A 16,957-nucleotide genomic window follows, 5' to 3' on the forward strand; every position below is an offset into this window, starting at 1 on the left:
TTGCAGCTCCTCTCTTCCCAGTCTGACAGTAAAGCTCTGTTTAGTTTCTGTCTCTATGAAGCCCCTCCTTCTGAAAAGCACAATGTTCTCTGATTGGTCGGCTGGATCAGTGTGTTGTGATTGGTCAACCGCTTTGAGCGTGTTTGGGAAATGTCCCGGCCCTTACCATAACTGTGAGTTTCAACACACTACTAACTAAATCAACCAGGCTCTGCCCCTTTATTTTGCATATGCCTTCGGCAGGAATTATTTAAATGAGGAATATTTTGACATGTTCGTTCCAGAAGAAAACGGCTCGGGTTATGTATATAACCCTTGTTCCCTGAGAAAGGGAACGAGCACTGCATCGGTAACGACGAATTTGGGGACACTCCCTAAGCAACAGCGCGTCTGAAGTATGAATGAAATCAGGCCAATCCTGATTGGTGTTGCGTCATGACGTAACTATGACGGCGTACCCGGAAGGTACATATAGGGCAGCCCAGGCATAGTAATGGCAGTTATCGCGATGAAGCATGCGCTCCAGGCCTGCCGAGGTGTGGCGACGAGATGCAGTGCTCGTTCCCTTTCTCAGGGAACAAGGGTTATATACATAACCCGAGCCGTTCCCTTTCGAGGGAACTCCCACTGCATCGGTAACGACGAATTTGGGGAACGAGTACCCACTAGGCCACACCGATGGTAGCACCAGTCCTAGTGTGAAGCCGGAAACCGGGCACAGCTAGGACTGGAGTACCCTAGCACCGGGCGTCGCAGGGAGGTGCAGACTATAAAACCTAATAAAGGTGTGTGGAGTAGCCCATCCGGCCGCCTCGCAAATGTCCTGCAAGGGGACCCCAGAAAGGAGGGCCACCGAAGAGGCCATGCCCCTGGTGGAATGTGCCCTCACGGCCATAGGTGAAGGCAGGTTGCGCACCTGATAGGCCGTGGCTATTGCCTGGACAATCCAGTTACTAATAGTCTGGGTTGACGCAGGCAGCCCCTTCTTAGATGAACCAAAACACACTAATAGCTGCTCAGCTTCCTCCACTGCGCAGACTTCTCCACATATAATTTAAGGGCTCTGACCGGGCAGAGCAGGTGAAGCCTCCCTTCTTCCGCCGTCACGTGAGGCGGAGGATGAAATGCCTGAAGAACCAAAGGCCTGACCACGTTTGATGGCACCTTGGGCACATAACCGGCCCTAGGGTGTAAGATGGCCTTCACTTCGCCAGGGGCAAACTCCAGGCAAGTCGGCGTAAGCGCCAAGGCCTGAAGGTCCCCCACCCTCCTCAGAGAAGTGATGGCTAAGAGAAAGGCCATCTTAAGGGTCAAGCTCTTTGGGTCTGCTGACTCTAGTGGCTCGAAGGGGGCCTCAGCCAATCCCTCGAGAACCACTGCCAGGTCCCAGGTTGGGACTCTGGACCGAGCCGCAGGCCTCATCCTCCGAGCCCCACGGAGGAACCGTACAACCAACTGGTGCCTACCCAAAGGCCCATCACCCAACGGTGTGTGGAAAGCCCCAATGGCAGCCACGTACACCTTGAGTGTGGACGGGGTAAGCCCTGCAGAGAAACGATCTTGGAGGAACTCCAGCACTGAAGCCACTGGGCAGTTAACTGGGTCCACCTCACGCTCTCTACACCAAGTGGAAAACACATTCCACTTGAGGCTGTACAGTCTCCTTGTAGATGGAGCCCTGGAACTGAGTAAGGTCTCGATCACATCGGCCGGCAGGCCAGCCTCTAGGTATCTGGCCCTCTCAGGGGCCAGACCCAAAGGTTCCATAACTCGGGCCGGGGGTGAAATATCGTGCCCCCTGCCTGAGACAGGAGATCCCTCCTCAGAGGAATCTCCCAGGGTTGACCTGCCAGCAGAGATATGATGTCCGAGAACCAAACCCGAGTCGGCCAACGTGGCGCCACCAGAAGCAGGTTGGCGCCTTGTCGACGGACCCGCTCCAGGACTCCCGGGAGCAGAGCGATCGGGGGAAATGCATACAGACGTAGCCTCGGCCATGTCTGCACCATGGCATCCAGCCCCAGAGGGGCCGGATGCGTGAGAGAAAACCACAGTGGAAAGTGGGTCGTCTCTCGAGACGCGAATAAATCCACTTCCACTGGGCCAAATCTCTCGCACATGGCCTCCACCACCTCCGGGTGGAGTCGCCATTCCCCGGGCCTCAGCCCCTGCCTCGACAGGATGTCTGCTCCCTGATTTTGGACCCCCGGGACATACATTGCCCTGATGGACAACAGTTTCCCTTGGGACCACAGGAGGATGTGATGCGCCAGTCTGCATAGAGGGCGCGACCTCAACCCCCTGATGCCGTGCCCCAACCAGTGAGGGAGGCGTCTGTTGAAACGGATTTTCCGGCAACAGGACGCTCCCAACACTGGCACCTGGGACAGAAACCAAGGTTTCTTCCATATGACTAGGGAACGAAGGCCACTGCGCGTTACCCTGATCATACAGAATGGATTTCCCCTTAAGGAAAGCCACCTGGTTTACTTCGTATAGGGCATGGTGGCCGCGGAGGTCCGGGAAAAAGCTCTTCAGAGCTTTGTAGACCGCCAGCATTTCCAGGCAAAAGATGTGCCAGGAGAAATGCCGGGTCTCCCACAGACCTCTCGCAAGGCGGCCGCCATGACCCCGTCCCAGCCAGTGAGGGAGGCGTCTGTTGAAACGGATTCCCGGCAACAGGACGCTCCCAACACTGGCACCTGGGACAGAAACCAAGGCTACTTCCATATGACTAGGGAACGAAGGCCACTGCGCGTTACCCTGATCATACAGAATAGATTTCCCCTTAAGGAAAGCCACCTGGTTTACTTCCGTATCAGGACATGGTGGCCGCGGAGGTCCGGGAAAAAGCTCCTCAGAGCTTTGTAGACCGCCAGCATTTCCAGGCAATAGATGTGCCAGGAGAAATGCCGGGTCTCCCACAGACCTCTCGCAAGCGGCTGCCATGACCACGTCCCAGCCAGTGAGGGAGGCGTCTGTTGAAACGGAATCCCGGCAACAGGACGCTCCTAACACTGGCCCTTGAGACAGAAACCAAGGTTCTTCCAAATGACTAGGGAACGAAGGCATCTGCGCGTTACCCTGATCATACAGAATGGTTTTCCCCTCGAGGAAAACCCCCTTGATTCCCAGCCATCACTGTAAGGATCTCATGCAGCAGGCCAAGAGATATTCTGTTGGACACAGCCGCAATGAGCCCCAGCAGTCCTTAAACTGCTTCACAGTGATGCTGTGGCCTAGCTTCCTTCTAGAGACCACCGCCCGTATGGACTCGATACGTGCGAGAGACAATTGTGCCCCCAACGTAGAGAATCCCATACGACTCCCAGAAACACAGTTCTCTGAGAAGGCGTCAACACGCTACTGCGTGTAGAGTCTCAAAGGGCTAGGCCGCCTGGAAGAACCCGATATTGGTACGCTTTGCCCCCAAAGCGAACCTCAGGAACTTCCTGTGACACAGAAGGATGGATACAGGGAAGTATGCGTCCTCTTCAGACCCATCGTGACAGACCAGTCCTCAGACTGGATCTGAATCACAATGGAGGAATTGCTAAGCATCTTGAATCTGAATCTCCTCAGAGAACGATTCAAGTACCTCAGGTCTAAAGTTGGACACAACTCGCCATCCCTCTTAGGAACTATGAAGTACCGGCATTAGAATCCGGACTTCCTGTCTGCCAGAGGGACCCGTTCTATGGCCTCCTTGGCTAACAGGGCTGTACTTCTTGTTCCATAACCCGAACCTGCCCTGGGCCGACCACAGTCCGGACCACCCCGTTGAACTTCGGGGGAGGAGAACCGAACTGAAGCCTGTAACCCAGCTCTACAGTCTGCAGGACCCACGTAGACACACTCGGAAGGCATGACCATGCGCCGAGATAATCTACTAAGGGAACCAGCCTCTCGAGGCTGGCCTCGGGTGTCAACCGAAACTCATTCCCGACCCCCTGAAGCGGCTAACCGGCAGGGAGCAGTCGAGAACGTTTTTCGGTTGGCGCACACGTTCGCTGCCCAGTCGCAAGTCCTACTGGAGGCGACGACGGCGGCGTGCGTGCGCGGGAAATCAGTGAGGCCCGAAGCGTCTTTGACGGCGGGAACACAGCACTGATTTCCCGAGAGCTCCTGGGGGAAAACGACCTCGGTCGCTCCTACCCGGGAGAGGGGGCTGGCCAGCAGGGGCCTCATCTAAGGGACGGACACTGCGATTAGCCCTTGCCTAAACCTGATGTGTCCCGCAGGCCACAAGGCGGCGAGAACGACATCACTTCAGGAGGGCTCCATCTTAGATGAATATCCAGTTCACAAGTTAAACACGCTTGGGTGACAGAATTAAAGTATCCAATTTATCAAAGTCGGATAACACGACACTCAATTCCTTGGAATTAAATGCCATCATAATCACCAACCCCGTGCCAACTGAACTGAATGACAGGCTGCATTAAAATACATCTAACTCCTCAAAGTCAGATAATATTTTAATTTAATTCCTCAGAATTAAATGCAGCCACAATAAGGTGAAACAAAGTCTGAATGATAGGCTGAATATCTAACTCCTCAAAGTCAGATTATATTTTATTTAATTCCTCAGAATTAAATGTGGCCGTAATCATCAGACGAACTGTTTATTTGTATTATATGGACTCATAAACCCCGCGTTGCCTCAGCAACGTGGTTCAAGCCGTCATAATACAATTGGCTTTCATCCCTCGAGAAAAAAAAGCCAAACAGTTTCAAACAATACGGTGAAACATGGTCTGAATGACAGGCTGAATATCTAACTCCTCAGAGTCAGCTCATATTTCATTTAAATCCTCAGATTTAAATGCAGCCATCCAGTATCTCATGCACACCGATCGCGTGTGTTCACTTTAATTGCATATATAAGGAGTGCTTCATGACTTTGACTGCCTCGATGCTGAGCGCGTCTAATTCCTCAGAATCAGACCGCTGAAGCATCGGGTCCTCCGCCCCGGGGGAAGAAGCCGCAGCGCGGGCTTCCACACGGGGAAGGAGAACATCTGAACTGTCAGACAAAGACTGGGAAGATGCCTCAGCAGTCCCAAGTCCCGCTGACAGTCCATCCGTGAGCCCCATGACCGGCCTCGCCGCACCGCCTCGGCGGATGCGGGACCGATCCACAGGGCTCACGAGGCTGGCTGGTCTCACTGAACACGGCCAGCCGAGAGCGGAGCAGCCTGAGTGTCAGCTTTCATAACGCTCGTAAGCGGCTCCCTCGAGAGCCGCCCGAGTATGCTGAACACCCAGACACTGCACACACAGCAGGTGTGCATCCGAGCCCGACATGTAACGGGGACACGGATGCACACACTGCTTAAACTCTCTCACTTTCCAGTCGCCATTTCACACACACTTTCACTTTTTGACAAACAACAATAAATAGACAGACAGATTTCACACAGAGCGCTATGCTGAAGAGCGATAACTGCCATTACTATGCCTGGGCTGCCCTATATGTACCTTCCGGGTACGCCGTCATAGTTACGTCATGACGCAACACCAATCAGGATTGGCCTGATTTCATTCATACTTCAGACGCGCTGTTGCTTAGGGAGTGTCCCCAAATTCGTCGTTACCGATGCAGTGGGAGTTCCCTCGAAAGGGAACTCAAGACTACAATGGAGACTCCAACCTTGATCAAACTCACCTGCCCATAGCTTTCTATTGATCCTGTAGACATGATTTGCTTCTTCAGGTGTGTTTAGGGCTCGAGATTAACTCTGCAGGACAGTGGATTTTGAAGGGCCAGATTTGAGAACCCCTGATGTATGGTCTTGGCAGAAAGCACAACAGAAGAAGACACAGAGTCACCAAATCTCCAAAACTCCAACATAACAGACACTTTTGTGAGAAAATATGAAGTTGTGTTGCATTAGCTAAATGTAAAGTAGACCCAAATTCAGCAAACAGCAAGAATCTTTTTTTGAGAGCAGACAAAGAAAAATTTTTCATCCTGTAAAATATTTTGCTTCACATAAAGGGATTAAAAGAGTGGCAGATGAACACCTCTTGCATAGGTAAAACTAAGAAGGGCTTGTGTCTCCACAGCCATTTTCCCTTGCAGTGACTGTATCCATTCAAATCCAATGCCATGGATTTCTGTTTTACAAAGTCAAACAAAATGCTAGAAAGGTGAAAATAAGATTGTACCACTTAACTTACTGTAAACTTACATTTCACATACAGATTCATTGAAACACAAGTGCTCATGTTAATAACAATTTTGTGTGGTCCAGTTGTTGCATCCAGGCTTTGGTTCAGGCCCAGCTGCAAAAAGTTTATAAGTTATAATAGGAAGTGTATTATTTTTAAGTGTTTTCTTAACCAAGGGATTTCTTGCAACTTAAAACCATATGAATCTTATAGGCCGCATTGACATTACATGGTTCAAGTGACCCAAATTCGATTCCCAATTTTCCTCCTATATGATACAGATCAGATATGTAACAAACTTGTGTAGGAAGTAAGCAGCAAAAAAGCACATGGCGATCGGTTTCAGGCCTCATTCATACGTGGAAATAAATCTGATATGAATAGAATACATGCATTTGCATCTGTCATGTAAGCGGACTGATCAGATATTTCCATGTCAATACAAAAGGCACGTCATTGAAAAAGTGACGGAGACGAATGACGTCAACTCAGGTGGACACCAACCACGATTCCATGAATCTTTTCAATGTTACAATGGAAGACAAAGGCTGCGTCCAAAAACCTAGGCAGCTAACTTGTTGCCTCGCTGCCTTATCAGACAATGACCTGTAAGGCAGCGTTTGCGCATGAATGCACCTCACAAAACTGATTTCGGACAGACTTCTAAGGCAGCGTAACAGTTTAATGATCTACAGCAAAATAGAGAGAGCTTTGGTGAGAACTAAACAAATATTCAATTACTACTTTAGTAATTTCTCGCTACAAATGACATCAGAAGTGGAAAATGTTGGTCGAAAATGTACATTTACACACAAACTGACCAGCAAATGCAACTTTCGGACGCCGTCTTTTGTTTCTAGCTCAACTGTTACCGGAACGCACAGGATTGTGGGATATCAAAGACAGTGAAGGATACATTTCTGCTGCCTTCAAAACTCGATCAGGTGAAGGTCTCTCAGGAGGCAGGAAGTGAAGCTAACATTAGATACGGACATGCCTTCCTACTTTGAAATGTGTCCTCTGAAGGCAGAATTTTCCAGGATTCGGACGCAGCCAAAGGCTCAACCCATTGTTTTGCTGACCTTTAAAGATGGTGTGGAAAGCAAAAACTTGTATTATCATTTTGTCTGCGTTCACTGCAAATCGTGCTGTTTTTACTTCCTTTACTTCCAGATATAGTCAACCAATTGGAATTGTGCATCAAGACCAGCTGTGCAAGTGCGGCCTTAGACATGATGTTTTATTAACAAAGTTCGGGAGAAGCATGTTCAAATGATTTACCCAAAATCAGTACAATTGGAGGCCAAGCCGACTCACCCCTTTTCTGCATCCCTCCACCACCACGACTCCTCACTCTCAGCTGGTTCCTATCCCAGCCAGGGATACGTGGGGAGTACTCTGTGTTCGGGCCACATTCCGAGCTCGGAGCCTCCCCTCGAACAGCACGCCAAATACGCCTACTCTTTTTCTCTATCTAATTATTTGTAAGTGTGAACTTGTGAAATGCTGATACGAGTCATAAAGGTCCTCAGAGGTCAGTGTCTGTAGAGGAATATGAAAAGATATTTGTCTCTGGACCTACATGCAGCTATTCAAAATAAGACGAGCCTTTTTTCCTGACAATGTTCAGTTATATTAATTCTCACAATAAGATGAATCATATTACAATCAAGATAATAGTAGAGTGATATTAGTAAGAATTACAGTCAAGGTGATACTAGTCCAGGTGATTTTAGTATTTCAAACCAGCATGATTATCTGGCAACACATTGTTATTATCTTCATTATCTGGATATGATATTGATATGTCACTAATGAAACTGTTTTACTTTATATTTACATGACTATATTGCACATAATTGGCCTTAGTTTGGATCCCTTAGTTATGCTTCCAGTCTGCAGGAGTCTCATTACTCCATATTACAGATTCATTTCACCCATCAGGGGTCCAGTTTAACCTTCCAATTTATGTATGCAAGTAAAACTATCCCACAATACTTCATGAATGTACAACCACCCACACCGATTCACATCACAGCTTTTTGCGTCACACTTTTCCTTTCATTAGTTGGAAACAATAACATCTATCCACAAAGCTGTTTCCTGCCTTTGACCAAACTGGCCTCCTATTCCTTTGAATAACCATGCTTTTGTGCACTGTTTATGTGATATTCCACAGGAGGATTTCCATTTTTTTTATTTCCAGATTCTTCTTATTTTCATGTGAAACTTACTTTCACATCAAATAATAACAGGTTGAAACTCTGTAGATCTGTCAAATGCTGTGAACTGTGGTATAATAATAATTATAAAACGAATAGTTGGCTTCTGATTGGTCAATACAGCATTCTAGATGTGCCAAAATTACGATATAGAAGTGGTCATAATGTGAAACACCTGTTCACCTTATTACTGCACAGCACCCATAGCATAGACCAGTGGTTCCCAACCACGTTCCTGGAGGACCCCCAACAGTGCACATTTTGGATGTGTCCTTTGTCTGACACACCCACATCAGGTCTTGGAGTAGCTACTAATGAGCTGATGACCTGAATCAGGTGTGTTTGATTGAGGAGACATGCAAAATGTGCACTGTTGGGGGTCCTCCAGGAACGTGGTTGGGAACCACTGGCATAGACAATGCAATGTAACATTTTTCTTGAAATTAAATATGTAGTATACCCTTTGTGTAGTGTAGGAAGGAAGAAGACGGGGTCGGCTTAACTGGGACTGCACTTTATTGATCTCACGATCCTCAAAACTGTTGTAAGCGCTCGGCGCATTCAAACTCAAACTCATTAACTTTCCCAATAACTTTTCACTTCAACACTCCAGACTCTCTCTCAGTATACAGCCTCAGCCGACGTGTGTCAGTCCCAGTCCTGAACTCTCTCTCCCATCTCTCTCTCTGCTGCAGCTTATAAGCAGTCTCTCCAGCCAATTACTGCAATCAGAGACAGGTGTTAATCATTTGCACTTGACCTACTTACCAACCGCTCGGCCCTGCTCTCTCTCTCTCCCGCTACAGACCTTGCAAAACCATGCCCCCCCCGCCACATACCCCCACCGCCCGACTCAGGCCGGGGAGCCATCCGGCCTGCAACCCCCCCACTCCAGGAGAGGAAGTCAGCCACCGCCATCTGAGCACCCGGCCTGTGGACCACCTTGAACTTAAATGGCTGTAAAGCTAGATACCAACGGGTGATCCGCGCGTTGGTATCCTTCATGCGGTGGAGCCACTGCAAGGGGGCGTGGTCCGAACAGAGGGTGAACTCCCGCCCCAGGAGGTAATAGCGAAGGGTGAGAACGGCCCACCTGATGGCCAAACACTCCTTCTCAATGGTGCTGTACATCATCTCTCTCTAACTGTGCGTTCACACCGCCGCCGGCGAGAGCGTCAAACTTCGCTCTGGCCGCCCTGCCATCGACGCTGTAGAAAGATTCGTGGACGCGCTGCCGCTCTGACGTAGATCGAATGCTTGGTCTTTTTTGAAACGGCATTTAAAGGGGCTGCAAAGCAAACATTCATGTTGACCGACATTTGTGCTGACTGACCACAAGTAGGGTATAGGGTAAATGTGAAAGTTTAAAAAAAGCAGATCGATGGAAAGAACTTAACAATTATAGTTACATGTTTGCTAACGAAATAAACCAATTAAAAGCCATTTGTGTGGTGGATAAATAATGTTGCACGTCTTCTTATCAAACCCGCCGCACCAGCAGTGATCAACCTCCTCTATTTTGCTTGGGAACTAATGTGGTAGGAACCGAAGTTTACAGCGCTGCGTTCTCTAGAATCATCTCAAGCGGAGCACTACTACATTCCCATTGGTTGCCGCCGGCTGCCGCCGAACCGCGTCATAGCTCATTACCATAAAGTTGACCTGACTTCAACTCTCCTTGACGCCCAAATCGTCCAAGACGCGCCGCGCCGCTCTCGCCGGAGCTCGCCGCCAGGCTCCCATTGAGAATGAATGACTTCCGGCCACTTTGACGCTCTCGCCGGCGGCGGTGTGAACGCACAGTTAGAGAGCTTGCGACTGAGGTACAGCACCGACCGCTCCTCACCCTCCACCTCCTGGGACAGGACCGCGCCCAACCCTCTGTCCGAGGCGTCAGTCTGTAGAAGAAAAGGGAGAGAAAAGTTAGGAGCCTGCAAGAGCGGTCCACCACACAGAGCAGCCTTTATCTGAGTAAAAGCCTGCTGGCACCGCTCCGTCCACTGAACCGTATCTGGTACCTCTTTTTTAGTTAGATCAGTCAGCGGGCTAGCGAGGTCCGAATAATTAGGTACAAACCTCCTGTAATATCCCGCTAGCCCCAGGAACTGTCTAACCTCTTTTTTGGTCTTGGGTCTCGGACAGGCCGCAACAGCTGCGGTCTTGTCAATTTGGGGACGCACCTGACCATGACCCAAGTGGAAGCCCAGATACTTTACTTCCACCCGCCCAATTGCACACTTCTTCGGGTTGGCGGTAAGCCCCGCCCTTCTCAGCGACTTCAGGACAGCTCGCAAGTGCTGCATATGACGCTGCCAGTCTGCACTGTAGATGATGATATCATCCAGATAGGCAGCGGCATATGCAGCATGCGGCCGGAGAATTCTGTCCATCAGACGCTGGAAGGTTGCGGGAGCCCCGAACAGGCCGAAAGGAAGGGTGACGAATTGGTGTAATCCAAACGGCGTGGTGAAAGCGGTCTTTTCTTTGGTCATTGGAGACAAGGGGAACCCTTAGTCAAGTCCAGCGTCGAATAAAAACGAGCAGTCCCTAGCCGATCAAGCAATTCGTCAATCCTTGGCATTGGATAAGCATCAAATTTCGACACCGCGTTCACCTTACGATAGTCCACACAGAAACGGACCAAGCCGTCAGGTTTAGGCACTAAAACAATCGGGCTCGCCCAGTCACTGTTGGATTCTTCTATCACACCCATGTCAAGTATAGCCTCTAATTCTTCCTGAACCACTTTTTTCTTATGTTCAGGCAAGCGGTACAGCCGGCTGCGAACCACAACTCCCGGCTCAGTCTCAACGTGGTGCTGGATGAGATCGGTCCGACCAGGTAGGGGCGAGAACACGTCAGCGAACTCCGCTTGTAAATGTTTTACGTCAGTGAGCTGCGAGGGCGAGAGGTGGTCTCCCCCCGGGGCCAGAGCGAGAGATTGAGGTTTTTGAACCGCCTCCGGCCCGAGATCCTCCTCTCCGCTCACCACCGTCGCGAGCATCACTGACTCCGCCTCAGACCATTTCTTTAGCAGGTTGAGGTGGTAAATTTGACGTGACCCGTCCCTATCTGATCGAATCACCTCATAGTTGAGATCGCCAACTCGCCGTGTGACCTCAAAGGGTCCTTGCCACTTTGCGAGTAATTTCGAGCTCGACGTAGGGAGTAATACAAGTACCTTATCTCCCGGAGTGAATTGACGAAGTCTAGCACCTCTGTTGTATAGCTGTCTCTGTTTGTCCTGAGCCTGTAACAAATTCTCGCATTTCCCGGCGGCTTTTAGGTACTAATAACTGGGTTGTATCCTGCTTTGACTGGGCGTCTTGGGTCACCCGATACAACCTATCCTTTAAAATACAAAAATAGGGATAAGAGAGCGGCTGGTCAGGCTGGAGAAGGTGGCCATCGATGGAACGGATCTGATTAAACGCATTTTTCAGCGACTCATCCAGGGACTGTTCCAGGGGAAATTCATCGCGGTCTGTGAAAATGGGCATCTCCAGACCGCTCTGTTCCCCCGGACCGGCCCCCGGAGGTCCCGAATCCACCTCTCCCGACTGAGCAACCGTCTCTTTCCCCTTTACACATTTTCCCCTAGAAGCATCCGCACACAAATGCCCCAACAATTTATTAAATGCTGGCCAATTGGTCCCCAAAATTAGCGGATGCCGGAGGTGCGGGTTAATTGCCACCTCCACACTATGCGTTTGTCCCCGAAATTGAATATCCACGGGCAACAACGGATAGTTCACCACTTCCCCGTGCACACACCTCACCTTAACCATGCGGCGGTTATCCAACACCTTAGACCGAATCAGGCTTTGATGGATGGAGGTCTGGTTACAACCCGAATCCACCAAAGCCTGATAAGTACCCCCCTCGATACATACAGGTATCTGGTACAGGCCAGCTTGATCGAGGGCGGCTTGCGGCGCGTCGGGGACCCGGATCAGTGTCCCCACCTCCATCACTGGACATCGCTCGGCCCTGCTCTCTCTCTCTCCCGCTACAGACCTTGCAAAACCACGCCCCCTCCGCCACAAAATAATTTATTAATTAAATTATGTTTAATAGCATTGTGCATCAAACATAATTATTTAATTGACAAACCCTTACTAACTTGGGAAATACATTTACATTTAATCATTTAATTATTTAACAGATGTTTTTATCCAAAGTGACTAACAAATGAGGAGAACAATACAAGCAGCTAAACCAACAAAAAGGCAACAATACGTAAGTGCTGTGACAAGTCCCTGTTAGTCTTGAGCCCTATTCGGATGGGATTAGTTTTACATTGGTAGATGGAGTAATGTAATTTTACCACAGGACGTCTGTAATATTAATGGCCAATTCGCACGGGATAAGAAATCTCAGTAAAACTAGCAGAAGTGGGAGGGGTAACTCGATTTACTCACCACGTCACCTTCCTGTTGTCATGTGCGTATTAAGTCGCTTCCTGATATCATGAGCGCAAACACATATAATCTATATATAACCTATACAGACGTGCTCAAATTTGTTGGTACCCCTCCACAAAAAACGAAGAATGCACAATTATCTCTGAAATAACTTGAAACTGACAAAAGTAATTGGCATTCACCATTGTTTAATCCATATTTAATAGAAATCATACTTTGTTTTTCTTTTTTTTTTTTTTTTTATGAAAATGGCATGGACAAAAATGATGGGACCCCTAACCTAATATTTTGTTGCACAACCTTAGAGGCAATCACTGCAATCAAATGTTTTCTGTAGCTCTCAATGAGACTTCTGCACCTGTCGACGCGTATCACTGTATACGTATAAATTTTTTTATCGTATTGGCGTTTCGTGCACACGGATCCGGCGTTTTGGGAGACTGAAACCGCTATTTTTTGAAACAGCGCAGCGCGAGCTCCGCTAACTGCGCGCGCTCCTCCCCCAAACGGACGAGGCGTTTATAGTCGACGCGTGCGCCGTTGTAGCATTCTGTGAAACGACAGGGGGCGACTTGGAGTAATTGTTCTTAAATCCGTCGAAAGTAGGAGCGAAGAAGTAGTTTACCGGAACAGGTGAACATGGCGTCCCGCAAGCCGTTCGTGGAATGTAAACGAACCCACATGAGCCTCCAGTTACAAGTTGGGCTCGACCACAGTTTCGTTGATCGTAGTACAAGTAGATTCCCCCAAATTTTGCAGATGGTTTTTGTACTATATATATATATATATATATTAACTATATTAGTTCACAGTGCATTAACTGATGACAACTAATTTCTGATTTTGTTTGTACATTCTGAAATTAACACTAAACAAGCACAATAAATGCTGTAGAAAGTGTCTTGTAAACTAATGTACTAAATGAAGCCTCTTTGTACAGTTAGTTTTTATAAAACATGCCTTATTTTATCAAAAGGTAGGCTCATCTTGAAAATGTAAGCAGTTACTTAAGACAAGTGCAAACTGGGTGCTTAATGCAAATGTATTCTAAAGTCCTATTCACAAAAGGAATGGATGGTTGGACGGATGGATGGCCATCAATGCAAACTTTCCATGAATTCTGTGCCATCTGGCTGTCGCAATGATCCCTCATGGAAGGGTCATCATAAATGTGCCGGTACTCGGACAAAGTCGCCTCAAAATCGTACATCTTCGGATGCGGAGGTACGCGCGGAGTTAAAAAAAATGCGCTGCGCACCGCCAGGCGAAATGGGGTCTTGCGGAACCAACGCGCGAGACCGCCCCCTCCGCGTTGACGTCATTTTTGCCGCGCGCACCCTCACGCTCTTGCGGCCGCGGCGAGTATAAACAAGGCTTAAAGTGGATACATCTGAAAACGACACCCTTGCGGTTTCGTGTATACGGCCAATCCGTCTATTTTGTGAAACGATGATGTCATCACACCACGTCCTGCGCAGGGAAGACTTAAAGGGGATACAACTACGGGCACTGGGCATGCGCACATCAATACTGCGTTGTTTAATTACTGTATTTGCATTATTATAAGGGTATGTTTAGGGTTGGGATAGGTGTATGTGTTAATAAAACACATCTGGTAAGTAGAACATTTATTTATTGTTATTTTATTGTGAGATTTTACCTCACCTCCGACTGTTGCCGTACCCCTTCTAGCCACAACTCTTCTTTTCCGTTTTTAGTGTATTTCTGTGGCAGAATTACAGTGCCACATACTGGCCTGGCATGTATACTACATCGTTTTGAGCCGTTTTCATGCTCTCGTGTGTACGCTGATATATCTTGAAACGAGGAAAAAAAAAAGATCGAATAGGGAAAGTTCTGGCTTCGTGTGGACATGGCCTGTAGATCATTGTGATAAATGATCTGTACTTAAGTACAGTGCGATTTGTGTACTATAATATGTACAGGGCTCTTTAAGTGTTGGGCTCTTTAAGAACGACCTTCCCCCTTTTGTGCGCATGTACCAAGTAGACACGCGAGTCATGCGTATGTGTGATATGCTCTGTGGATAACTCTGTTAATAAAAATACCATCGCGTTCACAAGTTGCAGTTGTTGCGTTATTATTGGGACGTACAACATGGTGTCAGAAGACGGAGCGTACTTTTCGCCTGTGAGTGAACCAATTTTGTAGAAAACAGAGACTGAGCTACATGTGAAAGTTTTCTCAAGACCGCGCAGTGTGACTATGGCGGACTGTTTTCGAAGACCGGACCCGCTCACTTTTGATGGGAATATCGCCGAAAATTGGCGAATCTTCGAACAAGAGTATGACATTTTCGTCGCCGCAGCGCACCATGATAAGCCTGCCAGGACAAGGGCGTACATCCTCCTCAATCTCGCAGGGCCGGAAGCCATTGAACGGGAGCGTTCATTTGTCTATGCAGCGGAGGTGCGTGAACCGGGCGAGAATGGCGCGATCTTAACTCCCGCCGAATCAAAGGAAGATCCGGAGTGTCTGAAGAGGAAATTCCGTGAAATATGCAACCCACAGCAAAATAAAACAATGGAGAGACACAAGTTTCACTCTAGAAGCCAGAAACAAGGTGAGACCATTGAGGCATTCATCAGTGATCTCAGGATTAAAGCTAAAAGTTGTCATTTTGGAAAACTGACAGACGAGCTGATCTGTGACAGGATAGAATATGGCATCAACAATGATGGGCTAAGGAAAGCACTGTTAAGCGACGGTGATTTAACTCTAACCAAAGCCATCTCAATTTGTCGCATACATGAAATGACAGAGGAGAATAACAAAACGTTGGCTACACCACAGACTGCAACTAATGTGGATGCAATACAGCCATTTTCCAGTAGGAGGCGCCAACACACTAGACATAATCAAAAAACAGAACAAAATGATTCACCAACCATAACCAATTGTAGAAATTGTGAAAATAATCATGCAGCAAAGAAAGAGAAATGCCCAGCTTTCGGACAACAGTGTCATAACTGCAAGAAAATGAATCATTACAAGAAATGTTGCAAAGCGCGTAGTCAATTCAGTCAGAAGAAATTTAACTACAGGAAAGCAGTACATGAACTCGAAGTAGATAAACCCCCTGACCATGATGACACATTTTATGTTGATGGCATCGAATTTGACAAGTGCGTTAATGCTGTTAACCCACACATGCCAGAATTGGAAGAGGGATTTGTCACTTTACACATAAACAAAGCTCCAATTGAAGTGAAAGTTGACACCGGAGCAAAATGCAACGTAATGTCACAAAAGACTTTCGGACAAATTACTTGCAATGAATGGCCAGTGAAGCAATCAAAGACACCCAACCTTGTAGCTTATGGTGGAAGTAAAAACAACAAGCACCAACAAGCATTTGACACCCTCAAGTCGTGTTTGTCCACCCCACCTGTCTTATCATATTATGATGTAAAGAGGCCAGTTACGCTTACCTGCGATGCCTCATGCTTCCGGCTTGGTGCCGCATGCATGCAGGAAGGCAAACCAGTTGCGTATGCGTCTCGCACACTCACAGACACAGAGACACGGTATGCTCAGATTGAAAAGGAGCTGCTAGCAGTCGTATTTGCTTGTACTACGTTCAGAGACTATGTGTTATTATTATTTATTCATTGAGACGGACCACCAGCCCCTGGTGAGCATTCTGAAGAAACCAATCCACACAGCTCCTGCTCGACTACAGAGAATGATGCTCAGGTTACAGTGCTACGACATCACTCTGGTGTACAAGAAGGGTAAGCTCATGTATCTTGCAGACACCCTATCTCGAGCTCCAAACACAGAAGTCTCTCCAGACACTGAAAATGACTCATTTGAGGTCATGTCCGTCAATTACATTTCCACAGCTCGCCTTGAGGAACTTAGAAAGCATACGGCGGAGGATGAAGTGTTGCAGGCTCTTTGCGCAGTAATTCAACGAGGTTGGCCAGTTAAAGAACATAGCGTGTGGCCCACTGTACATCCATACTTTCCATACAGAGATGAGCTGGCTGTGGAAAATGGAATAGTGATGAAAGGCCACAAGACAGTCATCCCTCGCTCATTGCAGAAAGAATATATCGACATAGTCCACCGATGACGGCTGATATTACAGCACAAAGCCACATCAACAGAAAG

Source organism: Gobio gobio, assembly GCF_949357685.1.
Source record: "Gobio gobio genome assembly, chromosome: 22".
In the NCBI taxonomy this organism is placed as follows: Eukaryota; Metazoa; Chordata; class Actinopteri; order Cypriniformes; family Gobionidae; genus Gobio; species Gobio gobio.